We start from the raw sequence: 25,737 nt of genomic DNA on the forward strand, positions 1-25,737 counted from the left end.
AAGACTTTCCTCTATATTGACAGAAGCAGAGAGGCTGGTAAAAAAGAAGGAAGCAGGCCTGGGTACACATGGTAATAGAACCCACTGGAGATCATTCAATCAGATGTCTTCCACAAAGTAAAACTAGAGTAAGTGGCATAAGATAAGATAATATAGATGTTCACTTTCATCGACTAATGTACCTGAAATTCCTATACGTAAAGTCGAGAGCTAGAGAGAGTAAATGAGACGTTCAAAGGGTGAAGCTAACGCTTCCCTAGCCACTAGGGAGTCATCAAAGTCTAAGTCCATACACTTGCTAGCTAATACTGGATCGTCAAAGATCTGATTCTATTTCATAATACCTTCTGTCTCTCTCCTAAGGGACCCAATCAGAAGGAATTCCCTCGCTTCGCTCATGATAGTCGGTCGAGTTCCCTTTTCCTTTTTTGTTGAGTTTCGCCTCTCCTCCTTTCCTTGTCTCCATTCTGATTGATTCGCTTCTTCGCGCAAGCACTTGGTTCGCCCCTTACTATAACCATCCCACTCAATTTTTTACACCGATGTTTTGTACTCTCTCGACCAGGTCATCATAAGAAAATACTGCCAAATCTTTCCGAAATGAGAGAAGGAGGGAAGGCGCGCTACAACTAACTGCTGAAAAACGCAAGATTAGCCCTAAGAAGCAACCCTAGTTTAAGTACTAGCGTCCCACCCCAACGTTCTTGTACTTCAAAATACTCTCCCCCGCTTGCTGCTCGCCTCAGCCAGACGTGGCTTATGTAGTGGTCGTCATTCCTACGTGCTCCAACTGATCCCCACTCGAGATTATATGAGGGGCCTTGGAAACTGTCGTGACGCTTTGGTGACGAAGGTCACCGGGGTGACTATGGAAGGATTCCGTGGTAGTCTCTGACTCCCTCCAACTCAATCAATATCAAGAACATGTCGTGAGCATGGGGTTTGGTTAGGCTTGGTTGAGTTTGTAAGAAAAGATAGTAGGTTGAGGGGCTTCATTGATTAGTAAACCTACGGTGCTGGTAAGGTCGGGACCGTGGTCGTCCGTCTCCGCTTTGCCGGCCGATAAGATCACTGAGATTGACCAGCCAGCTGGGTAGGTTTGGCTATTCCTTTCTATTGAAAAGGAGTCACCTGTCTGCGCGAGTCACCTTCCTTAGGCTCCGAGTCACCTTCTTCTAAGCTCCGCTAGATGACACGGAATTCTCGTTCTATAGGACGGCCGTACTTGTGATGGTTCCCCAGGATCCAATAAATCCACTTAGGTCTACGTTGCCGCAATATTGTTCTATGGAAGCGGGTGGGCTGCTTTTTAGAAGTTTGACCCGGTTTGTCATTAAAAATCAAAAAAGGGGGGAGGGATTGACCTTTCGAACACATATTCTGTCGTACCGGCATGGCCCCACTGATTTGTTTTCGATCGGAGCATCAAGCAGCGCAATCCGGTTCTACTTGACTAAGCCTCGTGCTCGTCCAAGGAGGGAGTTTGCTTTACCCAACTCCCCTTGTTGATAACAAGGCAAAAACCTCCGACCCGACATTCATGAGTTTCGAATGAAGAATGAAGAGTGCCCTGCCCCTCTTTTTTTTCCTAAATCTTGGATTTGGAAGTTGGTAAAGACCCACCCCTTTTTTAAGTCAGAATGAGTCCCCGAGACATTGGCTTCCGCCAATAGTGAACTATTAAGGATCGCATCCCGCGCATATTCTACATTATAGCCTGCAACTAATTCAGCTTCCGCTTCTGGGAGATCAGACGGAGCTCAATTAGTTTCTGCTAGACGAGGAATAAGGAACATAACCAATACGGGGAACAAGGGAATACCGGACCATATCTGCTTTTGCGCCATGACAATCTCACTCGAATTACACGGACCTACACATATTAGTACAGTACACCGGGGTCCCCGGCTAGAACCACACGTGCAAGTTTCCCTGCATGTGGCTCGTCCGTGCTTTTATCCGAGGCGCTGCCTGCGACTCTGCATGGGAGAAGAGGGCTGAACTGCAAACTTTCGTGTTCAGAGCATTTCATTGTCTAAGGGAGTAGGGTGAGTAAGCTAGGCCTACCAAGCTAAGCTTTCGTCGAAAAGGCGTCACTGCTTCCTTTTCGACGCCCGCCCTTTATTTAGATGTTGGGGCAAGGCAAGCCCAAGGAAAGTCTAGGTTGGCGCTCCATCTCGGCCGGCATCCTGCTCTCGAGAGGGTGTGGTCCTTGAGCGAACTAGTCATGTGATGTGTTGCCCCAACACAGGGGCATTTGGTGAGGAGCTACGGTCCGGTGGTTGACAAGCCACTGATCGGAGGCGACTGGACTGGAGTGCTTTCATCAAATGATGCATGTGGGCTGAGCCATTCCCATCCCAAGTGGTGGCCCGATTCAGCATGGCCTGATCAGAAAGAGATTCTAAATCTCGAATATGCGCACCGAGAATAGATATCTATGTTAGCTAGCGGGGGCGGGATTTCCCCTGGTAGTCCCGCTGCGTCCTCTGACAGTCCGTCTCGTCTCATCTTTCTTTGGCTATACTTGTAGCCAGCCATATTAGCTCCACATTCCACCCTTTTTTATTTCTGACAAAAAGGCAGTCATCAGTCGCCCCCTTTCTTATTTAGCTTTGCTTGCTGCCTATTATGAGAATAGGTCCCGGTTCAAGCGGCCCGCCTTTCATCATCATCTATACCAGCTGCCATGCACGATCCCATAGGAACAATTTCATCGCCCTAAGAAGCAGAATGCGCCATCACCTACAGCCCTTTCCTCTGCCGGGGACTTTCACGAAATGAAAACGGGCGGCATCATCGTATGCTCGACATTAGTTGCCCTGGTGTATATCCCGGAGTACTCCTATGGCCGATCTGTCACCCATACATGAAGGCCTTGGCCCCGTCCCGTGTGGAGAATGCCCCCCTTACGGCACGGCTTAGTCTGTTATTTTATTTTGTCAGAGTGGATTCGGACCACCACTTCTCTGAAAGCATGGTTCTTGCCTCCCTCTCTCCTCCCTCCTTGGAGCTCGTCCATTCGTTGGGTGATCCCTTGCTCTCATGTTCGAGTGTTTGCTCGTCGTTTAGGACGGTGAGTTACATTTTTGCTCATTGCAGTCGCCTCCGGGGTTCTTCGCCTCTAGGTAGTACCAGGACCCTTGTGCCCTGGACTGCACTGCCCGCCCTATGACCCAAAACTCAAAATGAGCCTTGCGACGAGACGCGTACATTCCTCATGCTGCGGTTCCCTCCGGTCCGTTCCCGAGTTGGGTTACGGGAAGATCCGAGTGATTGCCTTCGCGGATCCAAACGTGCTCACAAGGCGCACAATAAGAATAAGACCAATAGAGACTTCATAAGGGACCATTTGAGCTGCAGATCGTAATGCTCCTAGAAAGGCGTATTTCGAATATAGAGGACGTTCCCAACAATCCATGAGAATATCATACCCAACTATGAACTGTACGAGCACATCCTCTGTCACCCCCATCGCACTTACGGCTCTATACCCCAACCCAACTTGCTCTGGCCCTGGGTCCTCCCGCATCTCTTCCTCGGTAAGCGGACCGTGGAAGCTGGGGAGTATCCGCTTGGGACTGATAGAAAACAACATATCTTTTCCCTCCTGACCCCTATAAAAATCTAGTGGAAGTCCGGTCGCGTCGAAGACATCTTTATCTGATTTTGAGGCTTCGTCGTTCGGCTCCTCCAAAATTATGTTAGGATCGGCTGGCTCATCCTCATCATCCGAAAAGAAAACAGAGACAAAACAGATTTGTTTCAATGACATATCTAATGAGACTGAAATTGATGTCGAAGACACGATCATTCACATCAATTGAAGCAGGCAGGAAGGGCGCAAAAGCTACCGTTTAACGAATGCAATGCAAGCAAGGTAGCTTGCTTACTCTCCATCTAGCGTGCGTTGGCGGCAAGGAAGGAGGCATTGGAAAGACTAGACCATACACATTAATTAGTACAAGAAAGAGGCATTCGGGAAGCGACTAGTCGCTTCTGGCGAAGCTTAGCAAAGGCCGACTACTACATAGAGACAACTACTACCAGTCATAGCGATAGTGAAGCCGTCAGAGGCAGAAGCTGTCGCTTGACGGACGAAGCCGAGCCGATACGATAGGCGGGGGAAGTGAACAAGACCAAGACGGGCCAGAATGGAGTGGGGAAGGGGGCCTACTATACGTATACGTGATTAGTAAGCGGTTCAAGACATCGAACGAAAAATCAAGTGAACTAATGAACAGTGTGATTGATCAGACAAGTACCAAGGAGCAAGAAAACGTATGCGCTTTAGCAAGGGATGAGCACGAAATCCGTTGCTTGTTCTTTCGGTAGCCTTCTTTCATTTCCGAATTTGCTTGCGAGCAGTCCTTGCATTAGTATGAGTTCGTTGACCGCGTAAGGGCGATCCATCTTGATGACGAATTCCACGATAATGAGAAATAGAAATTAATCGTTCGATGTCTGCTCGTTCTCCCCTCTTCAATTCCCAATGAACAACATGATCTTGAGCTATCATTTGTTCAATTTGGTCGATCTGATACTTAGTTAACTCATTCATCTTGATGTTCCCACTGATACCTAATCGATAACGAAGCTCAATGGCTTTTTTCGGTCCAATTCCATCCATTTTTGTTGAGGCAATTCTGACTTGTTCATCGGGAAGTGATCTAGCTCCTGAGATATATGACATTCTTTATCCTTATCTTTTCCTGGTCTTCTCGACTGGAATCTACAATCTACACCTCTCCAAACACACAATCTTGATTTCTCTTCAGCTATGTCGAAGAGATTTACTTATTTGTCGCGCTGTCAAACCTTCCAATTCCAATTTCCAATTCCAAATCCCACCCCCGAAGACAAGCGGCGATGATCCATACATCGAACACATGTTTTGAGAAGAGGGCATTGCTAGGATGGTTTGATCGAGGGTCACGACCTGACTAGACCCACAGATCCTAGCAACGTGGACTATCCTACTAAGCTAATGAAAGAAAAATGACACGAAGATCGACATGAGCTAGACATGGATGTATCAAGCCTTTCCTTATGTTCTCTCATACAATAAACCTCGCATAGGAAGGGATTACTTAACCACGTAACTATACCCACTCGGGATAGGTGTGAACGCATTCACACAATCCGGGATGAATAAAAGGAATATATCTAGCAAGGGAATGTGCTTTCGAACTCGATCGAATTCACAACACTTTTTGTTTTTTAACAAGTGTTACAATACGATGCTTTTCGTGGATTCGATTGGTTTTAGCAAGGATAGGATTTCTGATCGGATAGGAAACTGGGGAAGCATGAGCTCGTCCCTAATAGCGCTAATAATTCGTATTTCGTTTATCGTAGGTTCGCTAATGCATAGGATGCGTAGGAGCCGATGTCCTTTCTACGGAGCCTAGCATTGGTAGTGGTACTTCCGCTAGATACGAGAAATCCTCTCTTCTATTACTTCATAAGTAGTGGATAGGTCCCGCCTTAGACTGCCCCCTTTCTTTCGCATTGGTAGTGGTACTTCCGCTAGATACGAGAAATCCTCTCTTCTATTACTTCATAAGTAGTGGATAGGTCCCGCCTTAGACTGCCCCCTTTCTTTCGGGGAAGTACTTATTTACGTAGCCTTTCATGCCCATGCCATTGCTTTGCCTTCGCTTTTCTTCCTCTAGGCATCAAAGGAGGGCGTAGACCAATATTTAATTCTAAAAAGATCTTCACCACTCGTCCTTAGGAAACGGACTCGCTTCGCTAGCTCTAGGTGAATTTGCAAAACAGGGAAGAAGGGTATTTTATTACGAAAGTCAACCGTTCCCGTAACCAGAACTGGACAATGAAGCAGGGCGTAGACCCGATACTTCTTACTATGGTGGAGGGGATGCCATTATTCCAATGCGTATTGACTACGTCATAGGAACAGCGATAGCGATTGCGTGGGAACACCTTTCGCTCGAGGAGAGGAATGCGGACAACCGGCGAATAGTTTTCAGATGAAGGTACAGATCCCCTCTTCTCCCAAAGCTTTGGACCCTCGATCGCAGCAATGAACTCAGCGTCCCACTTAACTTACTTTTGGTACTTTTGAATCTTGTCCCATCCCATAGTTTCACAAGTGAATCTACCTATGGATCCATAAAGTTGATCATTACTTCTAAAATTCTTATTCCATGTGTCTGCCATAGCGCTTATCTATCTCCTGGTCTGATTCATCTTTGGAATGTAACCGGACATATTACAAGGCGAAAAAACAGTGATTTCATCGATTCCGGATTGCCCAATGTCTCCCTTTCCCTCTTTCCTTTCACTTTCCTCGCATAACGAAAGCATGATTTACCCGAGCCGAGTATCTTGTTAGAGTAGTAGATTCCGCACTCGAGATGATGTGTGTGACCAGGCAGGAGATTCTTTTACTCCAAAGCCATTGCGCAGGTTTGTGTGTGACAACTATGTCGATCAGTTTTTAAAGACGCCCAGAAACTATGTCTACAGATTCCGACAGAGAGTACAAGTGGTGCCATCGGAGGAAGCTGACAACCTCAGAAGAAGAATGGAAAAAGGATTGATTGCTCGACGAAGTGGTACCAACAGGATATATTAATCACTTGGTTACGGTAATATGTGCTTGTCTCCGAAAAGAAGGATAAAAGGATAGATTAGCAAAGCAGTCACTCCCAACGGCAGATGAAAACGATACCGACACATCTACTAAATCATCTTAAGAACCTTGAAGATACGGGATTATATAATAAACTCATTTAGTTGATAGATCATTATTGGATTCTTTTTATTGTGACCAAGATCCATGAAATAGCTCTCTTTATACTACGCTATAACTAGCGGATACTTCCCATTCTTATGTCTTCTTTCCTTATTACGACTCCTATGCTTAGATAAAATACGACGTTTGAGTTTGGACATAGCCAATTGCTACTTACGGTGCTAGGCCTTTCCAAGCAATGGAAGGCAGACTTGAATGCCAATCAGGCATGGCCAGAAGCTTAGATAATATCACTAGTTTCTCTTGTTCATCACTTAATAAATAGTCTTATTTGTCCGAGGGAGCAAGGAGAGAAGATGACAGGTTGAGCAGAGAAAGGTGGGTCATTGTCCCAACGTAGTAGTATTTTTGTTTTGTTTTCAACTGATCTATATAAAAATAATAGAATAAATAAAGGCAAAGGATTTGGTTCAGTCGTCAAGTACAGATTTCCTTTACCCAGAGTTGGGAACTCTGAATAGTTGTTTGAATACCGACTGCCTTCCTTGCGCTTCAGTTCCTCTTATCAAATCCAACTTCCCCTGGGAGCCAAGCAGAAAAGCAAGTCCTCTAGTTATGGATGCAGTACTCACCTCACTAAACTTAGGAAGAACTAATTCAAGTAGAATTAAAAATAGCGAGAAGTGGATGAAAAAGGGATCGAGCCTAGCTCGAAAATAGCTGCTCCCTCCCTCTTTCTTGCTTGCTTTACTCGGTATTCAGTGAAAGATTAGGCTTGGTAATTACAGTTGCCAATGGTAAGGATTGGCACATGAACTTTCCTTTTTATCGAGCTCGAAAAAGCAATGGGTGGGTTGGCTATGAAAGGAGAGTGGAGTTTTTTAGTTCAGTAAGAAAAGTACTGGGTGAGGCTCCTCACATCCATAACATATTATCTGTACTCTTTTTCAAGCATGCCTCTTTTTAATCACTCTCCTTTTCAACTTAATTGTGGCATTTCATTCTGTTATCGACTAATGGTTGACACTTGAGAAGCATTGAAGGCTCCTTCCATAGATTCCAAAGCCCTGTTTGCTATTATCAGAATATTCTGACTCCCTTGTTGTCTTATTGATCTGACCAGCCGCAATAACAACATTGCCATTCCGGGTTACGCGAGTCGGAGTATTAAATAAATGGAATATTCCAGCAGGAGCAACCGAACCATCTTCTCGTTGTCCTTCCATTCTTCTGACCAAGAAAATAGCTCTTGGTCATAAGAATCCAGCCAGAGTTCGAAATCGGAGATAAGAATTGAATCAATTTCAGGCACTTCCCTCAAGCCGAAACCGGAACAGGAAACTTGTAACTTCTAGCCGAGAAGGAAAATAGAGGTTTGTATTGCTTTGTCTTATAGTGATTGTGTGCCAGGGGTTAGCGAAGAGACAGGACGCTATTGTCCCGGACTACTTGGACTAGTCTACTAGGACTCAGGGGAAGAGACTTGTTTGTGATAGGATGAGAGATCAAGTACAATGTTCGGTTCAAACTAGGCAACCTCTTCGTTATAAGACCGAGAATAGTATATGCCCCGTCTCACCACTAGCTAGGGCCACCAGCATTAGGAAACTAAGGAAGAGTCGTATGGCTAAGGAATTCAGGGCTGATAGAGCTCTTGGGAAAAAGTCAGTATCCAGCTTTCTTTCATTGATATCACAATAACAAGCGAGGAAAGGACAGTCTTTCAAGAGAAGATAGGTCTTTTTTTCATTAAGGAATTGCGGCGAGTATTGCTTGTTTCCCAGATCCGGTATCAAGACCTGTCGATAGATGGGATGGACCCACCCGTTTGACTCTTATGAATTGATAGTTAGATACTATTGCTAAAGGAAAGTAAATATAGTGGTTTGTGTTGCAAAAAGCTAGTTCAAGGTCAGGCTCCGTCAAACAAAGTCGTCTAGAACGAAAAGCTGAAAGAATGATGTGTCAAACAGTGATTGCGCACAGAGGTTAGTAGAGTATAGGAACTATTGTCCCTAATGAGAAGTATGTTGATGTCCCAATAAAAGGATAGTTGGACGGTATTGATTGAGGGAATAGGGATAGGTGGTTAAACGCGATGTTGCACCTAACTATATAGAACAGTGATCCATGAAGAGAAGTCGACCAGCTATTAAGTCAGAGAAGTCATCAACCTATTACTAGTGTCAGTTCTGTTAAGAGAAGTCATCAACCTATTACTAGTGTCAGTTCTCTTCTTCCTCTCTACCAATTGAAAGTAAGTATTGATTTCACCTAATAGGGACAAAGCAAAGTAGGGTGGTCAAGTACAGTATGCCTGGAGTTCGTAGTGCCCACTAGATATCATTGGCAAGTTATAGAAGTCTTTCTCTCTTCTGAGATATCATTGGTCAGTGCAGCGAGGGGCAACCATCATTTCTATTGCTCTGTAAAGAAAAGATAGGACAAGGGTCTTGCTCCACCCAATGGAGATAAAAGCACGGGGATCCGTTAAGGGCGTATTGAATCGATAAGAAGCACTTGAATTCTAGTGGGCCCGGCTACCCAACACTAGCCCCGGATCATTTATGTATTATCAATTGATAGTAGGTGCAGGCAGGAGAAACTCTTTATATCAGTTAAGTAAACTACTGATTCTATTGTGGGCTGGGATCACCTTTGCGAGTCGAAGTAATTTCCGGAAAGACACAAGAGCTCTCATGCGTGGACCAGCAGTAGCCATGTCCTCTCCTCTTTGTTGGAAGATGAGTACACATCGGGTAATCCGCACACGAGAGCCCAATCACAAGAGGCTCATACAGAAAGCAATTAGCACATAGCCCAATATCGAGACCACAACCTATTATTCAAACCACGAAGCATCCGTCTTTCATCGTCCAATCTTCTCGATCGAACATATTGACATCAATACTCCTTTCCATGGCCATTCACGGCTCGCGAAGATCAACCACTCGTGCCCGAGATCGCTATCCAATCAAAAACCAGACTTCCAAGATCCATCTCACTTAGACCCTTTTGAATGTAGCGGATAACAACAGAGTGGGGCTATTGAATTGATATGTATTCGAATCTTAGGAGCTGGTAATCACTGATATGCTCATATTGGTGACATTATTGTTGCTGTAATCAAAGAACCAGTGCCCAAAATGCCTCTAGAAAGATAAGACAGAAGTAAGACGAGTTGTAATTGTACGTACATGTAAAGAACTCAAACGTGACAACGGTATGATAATATGATATGATGACGGTTGTCATTGATCAAGAAGGAAATCCAAAAGGAACTCGAGTTTTTGGTGCGATCTCTCGGGAATTGAGACTTATGAATTTCACTAAAAGAGTCTCATGAGCTCCCGAGGTATTAAAAATACTAGTAGTAGAGACTATGATATAGTAGGGTATCAGAATATAGATCAATTAGTAGATTGTGTCTGACGCATATACATGAAAAAAAGAATAATTAGATAATAATAAGAATAAGAATTCTAATCTCAATAAAAGGAAGGGTTCGAATAGCATCTACTAATATTACCGAAAACTTTGTGAAAATACTTCTACAAGAAGGTTTTATTGAAAACGTTCGAAAACCATAGGGAAAGTAACAAATCTTTCTTGGCACGTGCCCCTGCTCCTGGTCTTTGAACTAGTCATTAATGGTCGGCAACATAGGTACCCTTTTTTGGTATGCGTTGCGAACACTTTCATTTTTAGCGTCTCATCTTCTCTGGAGAAGCTCAAATCGAACGGATAGAGCAGATGGTCCAACTACAAAACTTCTTATTTTCCATTACTTCCATGGTCGTGCCCCGTGGCACGGTAGCACCCGTACTATTGAAATGGTTCGTCAGTAGAGATGTTCCCACTGGTGCCTCTTCTTCCAATGGTACTATAATTCCTATTCCTATCCCTTTATTCCCTTTTTTGGTCTATCTACATTTAAGGAAATTCATACGCTCCATGGACAGAGAAAAAAGTGGAGTGTTGGTCAAAGCAAGCCGCCCTATTCTATTACCAGACAAAATGGAGAGAAGCTCATCCGCTAGAAATGCTTTATTTTGTTTCGTTCCCGTTCTTCATTTCCTTATTATCGAATCCATGGGGGACTTTTCATATTTAGAATCTTTATGTGGTCTGCTCTGTTTACAATTCTTTCGTACTCTCTTCTCTTTACCACGCGATAGGTCAGCGAAGCGTGAGCAAGCGCTCCGAAGTAAAGGACATACACTTTGGCCTATGGGGAATGAGCAACAAAATGACAATATGAGGTGCCCCGGGCACCCCCATATAGAAAGAAGGGTCGAAGGTTTTGGGCATGTAGCTTTCCCCCCCCCCTCGTCGAGTGGTGCTTGTTTGGGGGGTGTGCCACATAAAGCGGGCTTGAAGCTCTCGCCTTACCAACGAGCCGACTGCTGATGGCTATTGCTCACGACTACTACAAAAAAGTGAAGATGAATCTTTCTATTTCACATGGAGGAGTATGCATCTTTATGTTGGGTGTTCTTCTGTCATGCGACCCGATGGCTTATGTGCGACCTGTGGCCCACGCCTCCTATTCTATTTGTTCAGGGCGGGCGGCGTGAACTCTGATTCGATCCGGGTATTCAATCCCGCCGCTGAGATGCTCAGTTGACTCCTTAACCTTTATAGGAAGATGGCTTATTCCAACATTCGTGCATAAGGGTAAGGAACTTTGGATGAACTAATGCGAATGGGTGTAAGCCTCGCTACTTGGGAACACCCAGTGCTGACCACATTGAGAGCCACGAAAGCGCAGGTAATTCCAGTTGGCGAAGTGGCGTTAAGCATCCCTCGTGGAGTAGATCCCGCATCCAACCAACCCTTTTTGACCAGGGAATGGGAGAATTCCCACTACCACTGGCAGGCCAGCCGGGCCGTGAGCGCGGTGGGAATGGGCTTCCCAAAAAGTGAGCCCCGGCCCGGGTCAGCATAGAATGGGGGGGACGGACCTAATGTTGTGTTGGCCGGGTTGCGGGCGGCTAAAAGCGGACGTTGGGACTCGGGTCGGGGCACAACGTAACTAAGAGAGCCATTCCATTTAGGGCGAGACAATGGGCGGGCACAAGCGGTCTGGTGTCCGGGCCGATTGCTCAGACGACGACTACTGCACATATTATATTAGCCGCCTATCCCGGAATGGACTGGGATGGAATAGAAAGAACGTGAAGCAGCAAGCAAGGGATGAGCGCTTTGTTGCTAAAGCGGATACATTTTCTTGCTGGGTTCGGTTTGTTTTTGGGGGGTGGGGCAATAAGCTTGCTTCTTCACAAGATTATCCCCGCCCCCTTTCCTGTCCGTCCCGACCGGCAGCAGTTGGGTCTCCCCATCTCTCCTCAACTTCCCCGGTCTTCGGCCCGAGCTGTATGAGGCAGAAACTCGTCCCACGTACGGTTCGGAGGCCGAGCCCCACCCCTGCAATAATGGTGCGGCTTAGGTCAACTAATACGAATAAGATACAGTTCACTCAACGATTGCCTTTGGGTCCCGAACTCCATATGGGGAAGGAACATTGTTGTTTGCGAGGTCTTGATCATTTACATGGACCCACTTCTCATTCCATTTGTGGGAATTTGATGATTTATAAACCGTCCCCAACGAGCGAAAGGTTCATGTTTGAACATGATGAATCACTTTGTGCCGACCTATTGCCCATAAACTTTCCTGCCTCATATGAGACTGGAAAACTGGAAGATTTTCTGCATCGGTGGATGAAGAATCACAAACATAAGAATTTCTGGTTTAGCATATTCCCAGAAAGAAGATACTTTTTTCCATTTGAGAAACGAGGAGCACAATTGAAGTGGCTATACATACAAATCCATTTACGGATCTATATGCTCCGATTGGAACTGGAAGTTCCAGAACTGGCGGCTGGTATACCACCATCATGAAATTACCTTTTATTGTTAGTATTCGGATAGGATTTCTGTTGGCTTCATCGGGAGGCTCGCTTAGTTTGTTACGTCAACTCCAAAAGGATAAGTTGCATTGGAATCCAGAAAGTTTCGTTCATAATTGCATAAAAGGAGTAAAAACAGTGGCTGCGGCGCGTCGAGGGTCAACCTTGATATCAAATAACCTTTTGAGCCTTCCCCAATGGATCTCTATCCTCCTTTGAAACCAATAGAAGTTCACTGACCATCCCTGTCAAACATAACCCAAGGTAGGATCGAGAGGAGAAGAATAGGACTCTTGCTAGTATCATAACCTCTCGATGGGAGAATGAAACCATTAGATTAGTGGAAAGAAGAAAGAATGGGAAGAAAGCAGCCATGGGCAGGCTTTAATTAATAGAAATAAGTAGGAGTTACATACTTTAAATTCGAGTGAAACGAGCCTTTGACGTAGTCACAAATTCGACTGCCCTTTCACTATTATTATTATTTCGAGTAATAGCGGAAGAAGTGCCAAAGCCCATTTTAGTAGAAAGTTGTTGCCCTTTTATAGTAATGCGGAGTGACATAATCAATCGAATTCGACTGGTTGGTTCCCCTTATTAGTCAATTGCTTTTGACGTATCAGGTGGGAATGGGAGAGCCTCTTTTCTTTCCGCAATGGAATCGGCTTAAGCTCGACCTTTTCTTTCATTTCCTATCATAGGGATATAAAAAGAAATCCAATTGCGTTTTTCTTAGTTTAGAATATCAAAAGACATCCCACAACCCGGTCTTAGGTTCACAGTCGCTTTGTGGGAACTTCAAGAGAGAGAAGAGAGATCATAGCTTAATATCAAACGTCAGGTATACCTGCCTACGTTCGGCATACACAATCACTAGTTCCATTCGGAACCTTTCTCTAGATGGAATCCTGATTCGACTTTCAAATGCAAGAGCAAGAATGCCGTGAGGGAGCCCTATCTAAAAATGCAAGGCCAGATCCCACTTTCTTTAATCGAGCGGGCAAGGGATCGCAAACATCTTTTCTTTTCAGAGAAAAGGTTTTCAAAAGATATCCCGAAGGGGTCTTAGGTAAGGTAAGGAGTGACAACTCTATTCAATAAGCTGGCTATTTAAGGGAAGATAGGGCATCTCCTAAAATGTGGAAGTTTGGTGCTTTAGAGATAGGGCCAGCACGCTTTGCTGGAAAGCAATAAGTCAACAAAACAAGGTAGGTCTACACCCTAATAAAGGTTTCGCTCGACGACCCTGTATCCATTCTCGATTAAAGCATGGAGAGTTAGGTTTATTATCTCTAGTTTGATGCTATCTTCTCCACGACTTGGTTCTTATGGATCTCCTCCAGGTCCTAGGCATCTTGTCTCTTGCTCTACTCTCTATCGGTAGTCAAATCAGTACTTTGTCTTTGTGTGTCTCTGTCCATTCCTCCAACACTGATGGACTCAGAGTGGCATAACCCCTTTAATAAGAAGCATAAGACCTAAAGCGAGGAGATAGAATCGAAAGATTGATAGCAAGTTCTTTGAAAGTGGGAAGAAAGCCAAGGATACGGTGGTGTGTAGGGTCTTTCAAATCAATCAGGAAAGCGTGAGCTGAGAAGGAACACGGCTTTCTGTGCCTTCACAAGTGGATCTACCAATAATAGCTTTTTCAGCCGTTACTTATTATATAATAGCTCGATCCGCTCACGCATCTGATTGATTTCTCCCCTCTCTTTCCAAAATCTTCCATTCGAACAGGAAGATTCCCTTCTTGCTGTGTATCAAGAACCTGAGGATGATGAGGATCTATAAAGGTTCTTTGATCGAGCACTCGCTTCGGCTTCTTTTGTTGCCGAAGACCAGGACCCGTCTTATTTGCTGAAAACTTGTTTGTTTGTTTAGGGACTCTTTCCTTTCAATGGACATACTTGCCTGGAACTGATTCTACCTTGAGAGCGCTTCCCTCTTTTCTGATTCCTTCCCTTTGACCACCGAAAATACAACTTCTAATAGCCATTTCTATTTTTTAGATGTTTCAAACAAGTGATTTTACACTTTTATACTTCCTGTCTTTCCCCGATAGAGGAGTTTGACTATTCCACTTCTGCCTTTGCCCTTTGTACTTCTTCCCTCAATTGAGATCCCTGTTAAGGAAGAATATCTCGCTCGTGCTTTTTTTGCAAGGAAATCGCTCTACTTTTTCCAGCGATGAGTGATTGAGTAAGGTCTAATTCAATCTGTGTTATGACCTACCTTTTTGATTGAAGTAAACGAGAGCTTTACTTCTTATTTTCAAACCCTAAGGTTTGAGCTCGTCCTCGGGTCAGATTCGAAACCTTTTCTCTCTTTTGAAATTCCATATATATAGATGTCTCAACTGCCGAATCCGAATCCTTAGAACAACTCGATTCCGTTGATTCACTGTCCATTTGTCCTTCAACCGGATTAATGGTCAACGACTTTGACAGCCTTTCCTTCACACAAGGTTTTTAATCCATCTCCCCCGCTTAGGGCAGTAAGGGGAAGTAGCGATATTCCAATTCCTTCGTGAGGAATCAAAGAAGGCAGCCGCTCCAGTAGATTTAGTACTTAAGTTAACGCCCCAGCCCTTATCCCGCGATGAGAAGGTAGATGCGGTAAGCCAACTCCTATCCTTCTTGCGGAAAGGGCATTCAATGCCATCTTCATTCCCTTCCTTGCTTCGAGGAGCAGGTCGAATAGTCAAAGAAGGGGATGGCTAATTCCAGGAATAAAGTAGCATTCTCAAGCACTACCCTCCGGGTTTTTTTCAGTCCATATAAAACAGTTAATCTACCAGCAGCAAAGGCTGCAGATACATGTCCACCACCTGTTTATCTACTACCATAAGCGGGAGAAGTTGCAGGTAAAGAGTGTTGTGAGGGCTTTCATTTGCGCGTTAAGGGCACTTTCTGTTATAGCACTAGAAATCTGTGTCGTTAGTCTCAGCTAGAACAGAGGTTTAGCATCGACTAAATTCCGTATTCTGTACGTTAGGAAGGCGATCTGAACTTTCATCATAGCCTTGAACCGAAGAGAGCAATGCGAACAGTTCAGGAGGTCGCAAATCAAACCCTTAGTTCGGTGTCGGGTTTCATAAGTACTAACGGTCAATCATATCATTTTCTAGACGGAATGGGGTGTAGGCACGTTTATTGGAGCAGTTGGGAAGAACACCGGCCAATTTTTGCAATCGTTAGAAAAAGGATCTTGGCTAGCCATGTTCCCTACGTACCCTCTCGTTATTCCCATGATTTTCTGTTGTACCTATTCTATTCTCCACAACCGTCGGTTCAGATCTATCTCGGGTATGGTCACTGCACTCCAATTGTAGTATCTCCAATCTCTGCCTTGGTTGGTGCACCTATGGTTCTTTTTGTTATTGATGCCAAGAAAGAGAAATAAAGGAAGAATATATTCATTGCCTCTAGTTGCGAAGGTAGCAAAGCTACAGATTCGAGTGAAATGGTTGGTGGTAATGATGTGTGGTAAGGTCGCTGCTAATGAATGGTGGGTGCGTGGAGAATGCTATGGATTCGAGCTCTATTTTCCTCTCGGTACTTAGATTTTTTTCTTATCTCACATTCATGTTTCCTTTGTTCTGCCGACTACATTGATTGGATACCGTTGGGCCTACCTACGCACTAAGTATACCGATTATCCATTGAATTGCCTTCGGTTGTCCCACCCATTTTGGAGATCTTATTCTAACCTTGTTCTATTGCTCTTTCTCGATGGTATTTCGGAGTGCTAGACCTCATTCTCTTTGATACGCTTATTCAATTGTTTCTTATGAAACCTTACGTTACTTTAATTCGATGAGGAGGATGGGACTAAGGAGCGGGTACGGGAGCTTGACCAGGAACAAGATAACGTGAAGTGGATTTGCTTTGGGTTATCAAACCTCCGACCACTCTTCGATTATTTCAAAGTTCTGAATTTCTCCCCTTTAGTCGGGTGGGCTCACTTTTATGCCTTTTCCTCCCACGATTTAAGGATTGGCTCAAGCAACCTATCTTACTTACTACTAATAATAAAGGGGCAGGTTTGAGTCTTAAAGTTTCAGTCTGTCTTTTTCTTCAATGGATAAGAAGCTCGACGAAGAGCTTCCCTTGCCTTTATATATACGGAAAAAGGTGAATCCAATTTTACTTACTTTACTAGGAAAAAATATCATAGGCACGGACACTTCCTTTAAGAAAGTCGTACTCTCATCAGCTTTCAAGTAGATAAAGAAGTTAAGGCTAGTGACATCAGCTATTGGCTATTGGCCTTTGTGAAAGCTTCTCTTCAATATGTTTTATCCTTTTCCAAGCCTTCACCGCCAATGATTATGGGTCATTCCTGTCCTGTAGTTCAATACACTATTCTAAGGCCAGTTGCCTATACAGGATCTCAAGTTTCTAGTAGAGTCAGCTTTGGTTATCGCTACACCCTCTCTAGACAAACGATTTGATTCAAGCCACTCTACTACCGGTACAGTAGCACCCTGCCTTAATAATCGCATAGGCACCCGGGAACCTGACTCAGTAAAGAAGGATACTCCATAAACAAGACTGCTAGCTGGTATGGAGGGACTTGCTTTGCTTCCTTCCTAGTCAAATATGCCCTATCCGTCTTACTTGAATATGAATGGTATATATAATAAATAGAAAAGAAACTTCCTGCAGATTGCTCAAACCACGTAACCTAATCAATGCGCGTATTCTCCTAAATCAAGACAAATGGATTCCACGGCTCAAAGGACTTTTCAGCCCAAAAGGGACCTCGCTCGATCAGAAAAGAAAAGTCCATTTTCCATCAACTCATGAATGCCGTCAATCCACTTTCAATCAATCGACGACTGCCCTTCTTCTATTCTGAATGTCTTAAAGTGTACCATTCAGAAAAGGTAAGGTTGAAAGTGTGTTATATCGACTAGAGGGGGTGAATAGGAGATTTTTAGAATTTCATCACTGAGGAAATTTCTTTTGAGGAAATTCCTCACTGATGACTAACTTACAGCGGAAACAGTTAAGGATGAGGAGTGCAAAGTTTCACTACAACAGATTTCAGTATGAGGAATGTGAAAATAGATTGCACAGTAAGCAGGCACGCAGCAAACAGATGAGGATTAACTAGCGTGAAAAATTTGGGTTGAGGAATTTCAGAGAAAGTCTTCAGCAAATTCTTCAAACAGTGACAGTGAGAATCATCAACACATAATCTCAGGAATATAAAGAGTTGAGGAATTAGAACCCGTTTCGCAGCAAAGACAATTGTTGATGACCCAGTTCCAACTGCTGTGACAGTTGTACATCTGGTTTGGAGCGGCTTGGTATTGAAACAAAAAGACACACAGTCCTGGGACACACAGTCCCTACCGTATTCTCCTTGGGCTAAGAACACACGGTCCTTGCCCAACACTCGTGGTAAGTCTTCAGGGCAGACTTCCAAACCCTCACAAACTTGGTCAACCGGCGATCCACAATTGACTGCTGGATTGCTATAGACCATGACGCCTAACCGTCTGGAGGATGCGCAGTCCTCAAAGGTAAAAGGCTTCAGTCCCACACAGGAACAACTTCTTCAGTGATGCTCAATCACTTGGTTCTCGGTTTGTGGTTTGGTGTTTGGGGTATTTCCTCACTGATGAATTACTCTCGAAGACTCTGAGGAATTGGATTGCTCTTATGACAAGTGTCAATTTCTAGCAGAGCAGCCAACAAGATAATGGTTGTGGGGGCGGCTATTTATAGCCTGGGAGCATCCCAACATGATTTGACATTAATGCCCTTAAATAATATGACCGCTGGTGTGGATAAGACCAATGATGTGGCGTGGCTATCAAAACGGTCGGGACCCTCAACTGTGAGAGTCCTCATGTCACTCGTATTCCTCACTTGAGGCTTTTGGTAGGATTAGGCTTGGGTTGAGCATCATGAGGAAATTCATTCCAATGTGTTACCTTGACCCCCTTTAACAGTACGGTGTTCCTATTACTCAAGTGTGAAGAAAACAAAACAGAAAGAGTAAATCTTGATGCTTCAATGTCTTCAGAATGATTTTCTTCAGGACACACCGAATTCCTCAATTTCAATATCTTCATGAGGAATATCAATTTCATCGCAGATTCTTCGCAATTCAATTTTTCAGCTTCAGACCAACTTCTTCAACCGAAGATATACATTTTTAGGGGTCAATATTCATCAAATATATCAAACTCCTCAGTGACTTATAGATCCTGTGTACACTCATGAACACATCAGATACTTAACCTATAAGTCTTCAAACCACCAAAATCACTAAGGGGCACTAGATGCACTTACAAAGGTTACAGGGCGCTCTGAGGAGGATATTTGTAAAAAGGATTTCCAATTAATTAGTAGGAGAAGCCCCTTATTAAATAACTTAGCTCGAAGGTCCAAAGTAAGATGCTTAAACCATGCCATCCCTTTCAACCTTAGTGTCGTGTTATCCTAGAATCTATCATTCTCCAAAATTCCCTAAAGGCCCCCCGGGCTTGACAAGTTCAGCAAAACCGTAGAGAAAGCGGGCTACACCTAGCTTAGCCTATCCAATATCCGATTCAAAAAGAGCTTGGATTGCTGCCTTTTCTATCTTTGTATAAAGTCAGTCAGTCCCAGTGTTGGGAAGAGCCCATTGTCAAAAGATCGTTTTGCTAGGATGCTTGCTTGAATCTAGCTACTTCCAAAAAAAGGCATTTTTCACTCTATATGGTATGGCTACAAACCGAATGAAGAAGTCAGAAGCAGTTCATCGCCTGTGGGAGCTTGTTGATAGTAAGGAAGCCATAATCTTTCTATCGGATTGCCTATTTGTTTATCTGTCTGGTGAAGAGAGAATGTAAGATACTCTCAATAGGGCAAGCACCCAATACCTCGTAGGGTCCAAAGCTCCATCTCAAAGAGTTCAGGAAGACCAACCATCCACACTTGATTAGCTACTGTGCACTTCACCAGAACATGGTCTATGTCCTCCACTACCCCTTCACAAACATAAAAAAACACTGAGACAATGGGAGCAAATTCCTTGAGACAAGAAGTTCGTTCTCTGCACGGAAGTCTATTCCAATAAGCTTTCCACCAAAAAAAGGAATGCAGGGAATGACCTTAAGCTTCCATACGCAAGAGAAATGAAGACCACCTTCCTCATTAAATGGCTGGCAGACCTCCCTGTATACTTCCTTCATCCTAATCGTCAGAGTGAACAGAAGACCCCCATGTCAAAGTATCAGAACAGATGCTTCTAGGAATTGGTACAACTCAAATTTCTCGCACCACCTCATCAGGGAGAAAAAAACTAATAAACTAAGATGCCAATCCCTATTAGGAATGAGATAATGGGAGATATACAAACCATCCAACAGCTCTGACATGTTCATAGGAATAGGCCTTCTATTCAATGCAGTCCCACCGAGCCAAGGGTCTTATAACAATCGCACCGAATTACCATCTAAAATCTGCCACTGGAAGTTCTCTTTAATAGAATGACTGGCTTTACATATCTCCTCATTAATAGGAAATGAATGGGCAGCAACATATAACCCAACCCAAGAACCCTCAAACCTCCCTGGAGAACACGGCTCCACAACGTATTTGGTAGCGGATCCACTTTTTCTTATCTGTTAACATATACCTTTCCTCTGCCTATGAGCTAGCTAAAGATCCATCGTTATCCTTTCCGGCAATGGAGGCGGAATCAATGGTCATGTCAGGTTTCAGATTCAAAGAGAGATGTCAAGCAAGCGTCGAATCTGAGTACTCAACTTGCCCGACCCGCCTCTTCCACTAGACCTCGTCTTTCAAAGAGCAGCAGCCCTGCAAGCCTAATAGAACCTTGTTTCCCTATTACTTACTTTTGCTTGAGCGTCGCACTCCAGTGGCTTTCTTTCATATGGCTTGGATGGGGGTCCTCAACAAGATCTATATCGGTTTCATTATTTACTTATTTAGACGATAGATGATGATAGAGAGCAGACTGGCTCTAAGGAAGAATATCTTAAGTAGTTGAATCCGCTCCTCTAGGTTAAATTGTATGATCTGAATGTAGGAGGATTGCTGCTGGTGACACAATTTCTTTTGGGTCTGAAGAATGAACTCAGAGCTGCAGTGGAAGTGCAGGTGCCTAACTCAATTAGTGAAGCTGCATCTTTTTCTCAATCAAGTGCGGGAAGGAGTTTTGGAGAGAGGCAGGCACTACATGAACAAGAAGGACAGTAACTAGAATTATAAGTCGGTTGCCCCGCAGCAGCAAGGCTATGTCTCAGTCAAAGTTCGACAAGGGGCAATATAGTTCAAGGAATACAAAAGAGAAGGGCTAATGGTCTGTGTTATAAGTGTGGAGAATAATATTATCCTGGTCATGTATGTGCAGCACCAGTTCAGGCTCAGATTCAGGCAGTATAGACCACTGATATATTGTCCTATGACATACTTTAGCCAAAGATACGGCTTTCCTTTCCCTTGCTAGCCGCCCCTCTCTTGCCTATCAGCTGGGAGTTCGCATACAACACAATAGCTGCTACCATTTCACCATTGAGGTGGGTGGCTCCGTACAGGCACTATACATAAGCTCTATTCCTTACAGTCATTATATACTACATAAGAGCTTAAGTCCATCGGGAGAAGCGCTCTGGATCTTGTCCATGAGGCTGATGAGAAGGTATAGATGATTCGGAAAATGCTTGTTAACCACGCAGAGTAGACATTCGTCTTATCCATAAAAGTCAGGGCTAAAGTGTTATGCAGAGGGATTTATCCAATGGATACTGATACCCACTATAATAAAATAGTGACGATAAATCTGGCAGGTGGAAGATTGAATGGTAGGGAAATGACGACCCTTTATAGCTAACTTCACTAACAACTCTTCTATATGTGGCCACCAGAGCAACACAAATGCATTGATAAGTAGTTTGCCTATCCCCAACCTGGTAATCAAATCGGAGTGAGAGTTTCACCCATGGGTGTGTAGTAAGGTCACTTATCTATCTTTATGTCAAACAAACCTTGGCCCCACGGGAAGATTTAGCGGGAAAGCTTCTTTTTTGCTGAACACTCACTATATTCAGCTAAAGGTGGATGCATATTCTATTATATCTTGCCTTGGTAGAGCGAAACTTTGAACCCAACACAAGCAACTCTCCCGGTTTAGCGATATTGATGGGTTCCACCCTCATTCCACTAGCCCTAAAAGCATTCTAAATATACAAAAGAAGGGGGAATGGATTCTACAAGAAAAGGCGGACAAAGGTAGTTCAAGGGTCAATTCTTGGAGCATAGCTCATTTCTAAGTCCCCAACCCATCTCGTGCTCGTGTTGTACGCGATCGAATCTTGCGGCCGGATAGAGCAATGGAATCACCGAGTCGTATGAAAAGAGGGCTCTTCTTTTTAATCTTAACACAAAGGCTATCTCCCCTGGGGGTTTTCATGTTACAATCATTTGTATTACTTTCCTACCAATCCTGAACTAGCTATGACCCTTATAGCGAGCCTCGCTTTACCGTTTTAGATAGAAACATATGGTGCTCCTAAAGTCGATTGGATACTTTCTTTTTTATTGAATTAATCTAAGCCGTGGACTTTCTCACGTGAAGAACTCCTTCTTATGAGCTCATGGACTTGATCAATGCTAGTTCAAGTTCACGTCATATTAGGAAATTAGTTCATTAATTCGTTTATTTGCCAACAAAGAAGCCTTGCGCTACTCGGAAAGTACTGACTAGAGGGGCGTGTGGATCCACAGTCCTAGCCATTCTCACAACAGGATAATAAAGCAAACAAAGACCATGAGAAGAGATTACAACATCCAGAACGAAGCCTGTCAAGCCAACCTTCCCTCACTATTTACTATATTCTGCTGGTACCGGCCTACTCTTCATTGATACAGGATTCTGCACTTTTCATGAAGACAAGCAAGAGCTATCATCTGTCTTGGATTTCTACCCTGAAGAAAGAGGATCTAATAGCTAAGAAATATTTGCAACAGCTAATGAGCTGACAGAGCAAATAGGAAGGTACACAGAGATTAAAGACATTCATGTTATTACAAAAGTATGTTTCCAATACTGGGAGAATGATTATGCTGGTATGAAGAACCTCATGTCTTTGGTTGCCAGTATTAGCAGGATAGCCGCGCGTATTCAGCAGCCAGTTATATTGTCCAATAAATATTGGGTCACAAGCCAAGACTATTTTGTCAAGGATCCTGTCAGAGTAACATTGTGGTATAAGACAATTACGCCGGAGTATTTGCCTTTCTTTACCTATTTTATTATAGATTTATTGCTTTCACATGCCATGATATTTCTTCCTTTCTTATCGATTACGGCTAGAAAGAGAGGTTGGTGTGGTCCATACATCACTATCATAGATCCGCTATGCACTGGTAACGTTAGCCTATTCGTAAATCCTCAGTACTATACGTACTCGAGAGAAGTTGCTCCCTTCCATGACAAAGACTAGTTAAGTTTCACTATCTCCTTTCTCAACTCACTATATCCCAGCTGCACAAGAGTAGTCAATAAAATCATAAAATTAAGAAGGAAGCAAAGCAAAGGATCGGATGTGGCGGGATACGAAGTGCACCGCTAAGCCAATACGAATGTATACATACGAACCCACGCCAATACTAGTAGTAGGGGCATTGAACTCAATTAAAGATTAGGGCATGGTTTCCGGTTGACTTTTCGAATCCTATCCTCTGTTTCTGGTTAAACCAATTAAATAGGAGTATCCACCCAACTTTCATATGTTGTTGTTCCTATACGCTAATGGGTTCATCTTTATAGGCAATGATTTCATTTGTATTCCAATTCATACGTATACCCCATCGCTTTGTTTACCATCCCTATCATCTCGAATAAGATTTCCTAGCCTAGCCCATCTCGATGTCAGCTACCGAAAGAGAAAATTGGTCTAAGGGCAGCATCTACTCGTTCATCGCTTGCCTTACATCGAAAGAGGCATGGCTTGTCTCTTCACTCACTCCCCTGTTTGCCAGCTTCAATAGCATGGAAGAAGGTGTTCAAAGAACATAGTTTCACAACTACATTTTCTCCATTTGATCTTGATAAATAATTCACTTAAAGAAATAGAATAGAATAGAAATATCAAGAGAAACACTCTTCTTTCCGAAGATCCATTTCTAGTGGGACATCGTTCATAGGGAGCGCACATCCAATGCGCCCTCTACTCTTCACTCTTGTGCTCGATATCCTCTTCAACAAGGATTTGCGGCTCCAATCCATTTATTTTTCCAAAGGTAAAAGATGGAACAGACCGAATCCAAAATGGAGGCGGGTGTCCCTTTCCTAATGCTTTCATAGCTTTTGCTCGTATTGTCGAATCCGAGCTCTATGGGTATTCAACAAGAACCCAGCTGGGATAAATAAAAATGGGTATACTTTATAATGATCATGCCCTTCATTCATCTCTTTTAAAACTAGGAATACATCGTGGAATAGAATTGATCATTTATTTTTCATTGTATTATAGAGGCTGTTAGCGGAATTATTGCATTCGAAGTCAAATAACTTGCTATAATGATACTAGTACCTATTGCGGCATAACGCATTTTTGAAGGTTCATCATTGAGCGCGTATTCACTCTACGGAAGTATATTACAAAAGGGGTACTTATTTCGATATATTGATATAACTCTATCAACCAAATCATCATGTGGAATGACGTAAACTAGCCTCAAACAAAAAAGTGAAAGAAGCCCTCATACCCACTCTTCTTTCCCCACCAAACCAACAAGTAGTAGGTTGGTGGGCCTCGGTATCTCTATTTCCTGAGAAACCTACTAAAACTACTTCGAGAAACCTACCAATTTGATAAACAATACAAACCTACCAAAAAAAACTAATTACTAGCCTCCCTTTTTGGGTGGCTTCCACTGCTTGTGCGAGTGAGCGATTATTTCGCGGATATCCCAGGGTTTCAAGATCTCGAGCAGAGGAAAGTCCCGGGGAAAGGTGTGGACCATGAATAGGATTTCTCCTGGTGAAAGGAATGCCAGAAGATTGTCTATACGACATTTTAAGCCAGGGAAACCCCTATATTCTGAGCACAAAATCCACCTTTTAAAGGTTTCTTTGTAATTGTCAGGCGCCCCCCCCCCCCCGCTCCGGACGAAAAGCACCTTCTGCTTCCGTTTGGAATTGTCATGCTCCTCATTATATTCCTCCTAGAATCCAAGGCATTTCATCAGAATACATCCTGTCTTTGAACCTCTGTAGTCTTATGCATAGTAAGTACTATAGCCCCAATCATAGCAACTAATAAAATCAGACTAGAAACCAAAAACTACACGGAATAGTAGGTATAAAGCAAATTGCCCAATGTTTCCAAATTAATCCAACTTCGTACCTTTCCGGCATAAACCATATATCTCAGAGAGGTCATATTTCTGTGGGTTGGTAGTGATGGAATGGTTTCGTTATCTAAAATGAAGATCAGTCCAATAATACCACTCACTGGTAAATAGCGCAATACTTCTTCGTGAATCTCCGTTATTTGAATATTGAACATCATAACCACGAATAGGAATGAAACGGCAATAGCTCCTATATGAACTACTGGGGAGATCATAGCGGAGAAGTCGAGACCTAACAAAATAAGTAAACCAGAAGTGTCGCAAAAGACTAGGATGGGAAACAAAATGGAATGTACCGGATTTTTAGCACGTACAACCATCAAACCAGACACCAAAGCAGGGCTCGACAAAACAGAAAGTATCATGGTACGTCATCCTCCCTTGAAATGGAACTTGAATGCTGGAGCAAGAAGACGCATTCAAGTCGATCTATTACAACCAGCGCGGTTGTTCGTATTTCATTTTCTTCTTCCAAGCCGACGCTCTTCTTATAAAAGAAAGCACTCACTGAATCACTTACTGAATCTCATCTTTCTCTCGGCACCGAGAATTTTTGATGTGTCTGGGTCGATCAGAGGTTCGGCTTGCTTCTCCCCCACCCTCGCCCATGAAATGCATAACCCTTGCTGCCATAGCAGCAGGATTTTAAGGGCTTCTGTTGAAGCGGAATAGGAGGAAGCCATGCATTCTTTCAAGAATCTCCACCCCCCCCCCCTTTACCT

The 25,737-nt window shown here is 43.6% G+C and overlaps 2 pseudogenes; one reads left to right on the forward strand and one right to left on the reverse strand.

Annotated features, from left to right (window-relative positions):
• Positions 1-10,474: 10,474 nt before the first annotated feature.
• Positions 10,475-11,348, forward strand: LOC123398419 (annotated as a pseudogene).
• A 13,410-nt stretch (positions 11,349-24,758) lies between these two features.
• LOC123397707 lies at positions 24,759-25,522 on the reverse strand (annotated as a pseudogene).
• Positions 25,523-25,737: the final 215 nt, after the last annotated feature.

The sequence above is a fragment of the Hordeum vulgare genome, chromosome 5H (genome assembly GCF_904849725.1).
Source record: "Hordeum vulgare subsp. vulgare chromosome 5H, MorexV3_pseudomolecules_assembly, whole genome shotgun sequence".
Taxonomy (NCBI): Eukaryota; Viridiplantae; Streptophyta; class Magnoliopsida; order Poales; family Poaceae; genus Hordeum; species Hordeum vulgare.